The sequence below is a fragment of the Cannabis sativa genome, chromosome 7, assembly GCF_029168945.1.
Source record: "Cannabis sativa cultivar Pink pepper isolate KNU-18-1 chromosome 7, ASM2916894v1, whole genome shotgun sequence".
NCBI classification, from domain to species: Eukaryota; Viridiplantae; Streptophyta; class Magnoliopsida; order Rosales; family Cannabaceae; genus Cannabis; species Cannabis sativa.
Genome location: NC_083607.1, coordinates 54,488,585 through 54,495,269, shown reverse-complemented (window position 1 = coordinate 54,495,269; position 6,685 = coordinate 54,488,585).

Here is a 6,685-nt window from a genome sequence, read left to right as displayed (position 1 = left end):
TCCAAGACAACAGGCTTTGCACAGTTGAGAAAAATCAGTATTTTTATTACTCACTTTGATATTACAAGTATTTAGTACATGTTGAACAATTCTAGTATGAGGATGGCCAAGTCTTTTGTGCCATAAAGAAAAAGAATTGTTTACATCACTAATACTACTTGAGTGACACTGTGCAGAATCTGGTGTAGACTTGGAATTGGGAGAAGGACTGGGATAAAACTGTTGTCGGGTGTTGAGGAGGTTGAGTTGTTGAGAATCAAACTTGTACAAGCCTTTCTCAAGTTTCCCAACAAGTAAGTCCTCATAGATGCCCGATCCTTAACAATACAATGGAAGGGGTGAAATTCAAAAAACACACCATTATCTTGAAAATATTGAGACACACTTAGAAGGTTTTTAGTAATAGAAGGCACATGTAAGAGATTGTTCAAAACAAGATGTTGTGAATGATAAGGAGAAATAAAGGAAGAAGTGCCAATATTAAGAATGTTTAAACCTGTTCCATTGCCCATATGCACTTGTTGTTCACCAAGATAGCTGCTGCTGGTATTGAGATTTTGCTCGTTTGTTGTAAGGTGATTTGTAGCACCTGAATCCGGATACCAATCAGGGTCATTAACCACTTCGGGAGAGGCATAATAGGCCTGAACTTCTGCAATATTGGCACTGTTACTTCCTTGAAGAGCTTGAAAGGACTCGGGACCAGTAAAGTTTTTATCAAAGCGATAAAAACATTGCTGCACTGTATGGCCGAGTTTGTGACACAGATGGCACTGTGGTTTTTGTCCCCAAATGGTGTTAATGCCACGGCCGCGAGAGAGTCCTCCTCTGAAGTTGCCAAATTGACTGCGAGATGGTGGATTGCCAGGTCTGGGACTAGTGGGAAATTGGCCTGAATTTTGGTAGGGTGGGGTAGGGGGTCTTTCCATGGAATTGAACCCAAAGCCTGGGTTGGTTGGGTAAGGGAAAGAGCCTTGGCCAGTTTGGGACTTAGTGTGGGAAAGATTAGCTTCAGTTTTGGAAACATCAAGATCTTTAGCTGCTTTATCGAGTTGAACTTCTTGAGCCATTAGTAAGGCTTCTATCTCAGCTACATTGTACGCTTCAGTTCTGGAGTTCACTGAGGTGATGAACACATTGGACTCCGATGGAAGACCATTGAAGATAGCTTCAATGTGATCCTGAACAGAAGTAGGATGACCTATCGACGCCAAGGTATAAATTATGTTCTTGATTTTGAGCAGATAGTCATTTAACGAGGACTGCATTTTAGTGTTGCGAAGCAAGGTCTTGTATTGCCCGATCTTGGCTCGATTGTGGGATGTATAGTGTTCACGTAGGTTGATCCAAATCTGAGCAGCGGTATCAGATCCAACCATCCTAGTGAGCACTTTCTCAGACATAGATGAAAGGAGCCAAGAAACAAGGATATTGTCTTGTTGTTCCCAATCTTCGAATTCAGGATTGATTTTGTTCGTAGCTCGATCTTCAGCTGTGAGATACTGCGGTGGTGCTTGATTTGGTTCAAGATACTTCTATAAGCGACTTCCTTTAATGGCGGCAAGGGAGATAGTTGAACAAATCCAATCGAACAGAGAGAGAATGAGAAAAAGAAACAAGATTAGTTTTAGGCAAAGTGATCTGTTGAAACGAACGTGATGGTACAGACGATCCACCATTGTTGATTGCAGAAGAATTCTCCATGAAAGATTACAACTCTGATACCATGTTAATGTCTAAGGCAGAAAGAAATTGAACGAGAGAGAAAGAGTGAAATGAAAACAGAGCATTTTCCATTGAATGAAAAAGAAGAAGATGAACTTCTTATATACAGGGAAAAGCACCACGTGCCAATTAAAGAAAGCAACAGAAAAATTGTTACAACCAAAACTAAACCCCAACAACTGAATTAACAGAGCATTTTCCATTGATGAAATAAGACTTGGTTGAGAAGATTCACCGCTGATTAATTGTTTTGGATGTGGTTGATCTTGATTTTTTAAACTTGGAATTGTAGAGATCAAAGAATTTTTGGCAAAACGAGTGAGTAATGGCCAAGTGTTACCCTTTGAGAAGTTAGTTCTATAGCGGTCATAACTTGAAATTGGAAGTGTCGAACCTTTCATTGTAGTTCTATATTCTAAATCTGGTTCTTCACCATTATCTATCTTTTCAAGATAGATTAGACACTTATCAAAAGGATGTCCTAAGCACCCACACTCAATACAATATTCAGGTAATCTTTCATATCTGAATTCTACCCAAAACTTTTCTTTTGCTTGTTGTAAAGTGATCATTCTTCCTCTCAATAATGACTTTGTTCTATCAATCTTAACTCTGAGACGCATAAATGGTCCCCACCCTTCGTTTAGAGAATTCTCATAAACATCCACATATTCGCCAATGATGTCACCAAGAGCTTTAGCAAGTCCTTTTGTTTTCCTAAGAAAATGAAGCCTATATATCTGAACCCAAAAAGGGGTGAAGATGAGAGATTCAGAGTGAACACTCTGTCCAGGAGTAGGTGAGTGTAACACAATATGATGATTTTGAAAGTGATATGGCTCACGAAGCAAAACTCTTGCCTTGTCTCCTGCACAACCAAAACTTACTGAAAACATGTCTGAAGAATCAGTTATTGTAACAGGATACCGGCTATTCCAATGTTGTGCCATTTGATTCCTTAAGGTTGATATTGGGGTGCACTTATTACTTTATGGAGTGCAAATAAAATTTCTCAAATAAAAAACAGAGAAAGTTAGTTAAATTTGAGCAAGTGAAATGACGAAACTACCCCTCCCTAGTCCCTAAAATTCTCTTGCTATGATAATGAACAAACTTTGTCTGATGACTCAGTCTATATCGTTTAATCTTGGGACTGAAAGATGGAAACAAATTCTAAGTGGGTTTTGGTCTAAAGTGAAGTTTTATGATTCTTTTTTTTTTTAACAAATAACAATATATACATTAAAAACTCAGCAGGAACTATATACATTTTGTTAAAAAAATATATAGCAATATTTATTGTTTTTTTTTTTTTTTAAATTAGGCAATATTTATTGTTAAACATACTTTGTTAAAAGAAATAGATATAAAACTCACGAGGAACTATATATACATTTTGTTAAAGAATATATACATACATTAAAAACTTTGAAGAAACTGTAATTTAATAAAATTGTACTATGAGAAATAAACTAACATTTAAAATCAAGGTTGGCTATAATGGTAACGGTTTTATATATGAAGAAGAGTAAGGATTAGTATGCTAAAACATAACAGAAATAACTTCCTTTTCTTTCCTTTATATTCCCCTGCCTCTTAAACCCCTCCCACTCTCTCTCTCTCTCTAGAAAGAATCAATCATTGATGTTGTTGCAATGGATGTAGTTGAAGCATGGTTTGTTGTCTCATCAAATATTAACAAGACATTAACATATCACCTACAAGAAATTGAAAGAAGCACCCCGAATTTACAACAAGAATACTCCTCTCTAGTTAAGGCTGCACTAAGAGTTTTTGAGAGTAAAGATCTTAATAAGTTTGAGAAACAATCAAAATTCATAGAATTGATCAAACAAGCTATGTCTCTTCAGAAGCGCGTTGACGAATTCAATGACAAATGCTCAAACTACAACCTTCCATTATTTCTTGGTGATGGTGAGCATGAAGATGATCAATCTTTCAAGAATTACTTGAGAAATATACAAGAGTTTATGAAGAATTGGAAGAGAGAAGCCGGAAAGAAAAGAGAGAATGGAGAAAAAAGCTTGATTGAAAGTTTTGATGAATCTGAAAGAAAGAATGCATTTGAGTACATAAAGATGTTGTTAAATTATGCTGGTACAAGTTTGTCTAAACTCATCACTGATTTTATTTTGATGATTGTGATTTTGGGTGATAGGAAAAAAATATTGAAGAATCTTGAAGATTTCAAGAATATGGTTAAACTACTAAGTTTGGATAATAATGAGAATAACTCAAATTCCATTCTGATCAAGAATTTGGTATCTGTGATCCAATTGATAAAAACAATTGTGAAAAAGAATAAGCGTTTGGTTTTGCCAAAACCGGGGAAGTTATTAAGCGATGATGGGGACATAGAGTTCGAGCTGCTTCGAATGATACTCACAGAAGTTTTGTGTGTTGAAGTTGTTTTTTGTGGTCCTAGGATGATTGAGGTTTTGACGGATGATCAATTCGGATTATATGGATTTTATCTTCATAAATACCTTAGGGAAAGATTGTTCGCTTTGAATTTGAAGATGAATGAGATGAGGGTGCAAATATGTTTGATGCCTTCCGTAAATGAAGAAACCGCAAAGAAAGTTTCAATTCTTCGAAAAACAATAGATGAAGGGCACAAAAACATATGGAACAAACTTGATCTTAACTCAACATCAGCAGCTGCATCATCATCCTAATAATTTGGTTTTGTATTCGAGTTTCAAGTATTCTTGTTCGAGATGAAGATGAAGATTATCCGAAGGTTTGGTTTTGTTTTGTAACTTTCTTTTAACTGTAAGTGATTCTTTGTTTTAGTATTTGAAAATATGAGACATGGATTTGATTTAATATTGAGAGTTTATGTTTTGTTTGTTTTATCCCAAGATGATTTGCTTTTGCTTGAGTTTCATTTGAGTATTGTTACTGGCTCAGTTTATTGGTTATGAATGTTCAAACTTGACTACCTTCACTACTCATTTTATCCAAATGGTTTAAGCTCAGATAAGATATGATTGACATTCATATCTGAACATTTTGAGTCTTCATTATTTTCATTGCCCATTTCAATTGTTTTTCTTTTACTTGCTTGGAATGGAGTAATATAATAAGTAACTGGGGTAAATATGTTCATGAGACTTGCAAATTGAGAGAGGAATCTAAGATTACCATGCTTAATTAGTTCTGAGTTATGATCTGAATCAAGCTTAGATTAGAATAGATTAGTGTTGTTTGATGATGATTATTGGTTTATAGGGAATAATGCTACCTTGGACTTGGAAAGAGTTGAAGAAATATGCAGTACAGCCATTTGAGTTGGCATTTGCTGATGCGTACCAAGGCTTTTAACAGTTTTTCTAATTCGGCTTAGTTGCCACTTTTACTTAACTGTCCTAACTCTATAAATAGACTTAGTCACATTCATTTTAATTAGAGATTAGAAGAATGAGAGAGAGAGAGAGAGAGAGAGAGAGAGAGAGAGAGAGAGAGAGAGAGAGAGAGAGAGAGAGAGAGAGAGAGAGAGTGAGATACATCAATGCATTTCAATTCTAAATTTTGCAGTCTTTTAGCTATTGAATGGTATTTTCATCTTCCTGATCAATTTTATTGCTGCTATGTTCACTTGGTTTTGTTGTTGAGAGGGATATCAAATCACTACAATGATCCCATACAGAGGCACACATACATCATTTCTCAACTTGAAATGAGTTCCTCAACATGCATATTTGACTAGAACAACCATCTAAGTCTTAATTTTTTCATTTATAAACTGATTATTGATCATTTCCTTTTGGTACAAAAATGAATGATTCTATTTAATTACTAATATATAAAAGCAAAATTACAAACATATATACCAAAATTACAAACTGATCAAGTTTGTTCCGTTAAGTACTATTTGAATTTAACACAAAAATATAAATTAAAGTAAGTAAAATAAATAATAAAATGTCAAAATCTAATAGTGGGCACTTAATGTTGCTAAAGAAATAAAAGTTTGGGTATCAATTTATCAAAATATAAAGTTTGGGGACCAACTTGTCAAAACTTATATAGTTTGGAAACTAATTTGTCAAAAAATAAAATTTGAGGACCAACTTGCCAAAACATGTATAGCTTAAGGGCGGTACAAATAAGCCTACAATAATAAATATGTCTTCAATCATGAAAAATTGCAATGTATATTTTTAAGAGATTTTTATAAAAATATTAGATTTTGGAGAAAAATTTACAATATTATTGTCACATAATTTTTTAGGGTAATTATCTCATATACTGTTTTTTTTAACTTTTTTTTTTCAAATTTACGGTTTGGGTTTCTAAAGTGATTTCTCCGGTAGTTTCTATGTGGGTTGCTATACGATTTTTTGTTGTGATTTAGGTTGCAACGCCGGTTGCAATAGGAGTTTCTATGTAGAATTCCGTAAAAATGCAAAAAAAAAAAACTATTTTGAAGGATAAAAATAAAAAAGCTCTTATTTTTATAAAAAAAAATACCGTCTTTTTTATAAAATAACAGTAAAACAATTACAACAGCAATGCAACAACTAAATAAAGCAATCCTACAACAACCGTGATAACTTTAATTAATTAATGAAATAATAATAATTGTGTGTACAATGTTCACTTTGGCAACTCTTTCCAGACTCCAGTACTTTACCCAAACCAAATTGTCTTAATTAATTTCACTCTAATCTAATCAACCAAATTAGTTAATTAATTTATTAATGTGTTTTTAACTGATCAATCAACCAAACAAGTTGAGCGAGAGTGAGACGAGACCTTTTTGGCCTACTCTGTTTTGGAGCTTCAATATATATTATCATCAATGGCGGTGACAACCTTTTTGTGTAAACCTTTTTTGAGAGTAGTCCCTCAATTTGCAAATATAAAGCTTGAAGAGTAGGAGAGTAGTAGGAGAGGTTTGTGTTTTTGAAACACAACTTTTCTTGATTGATGG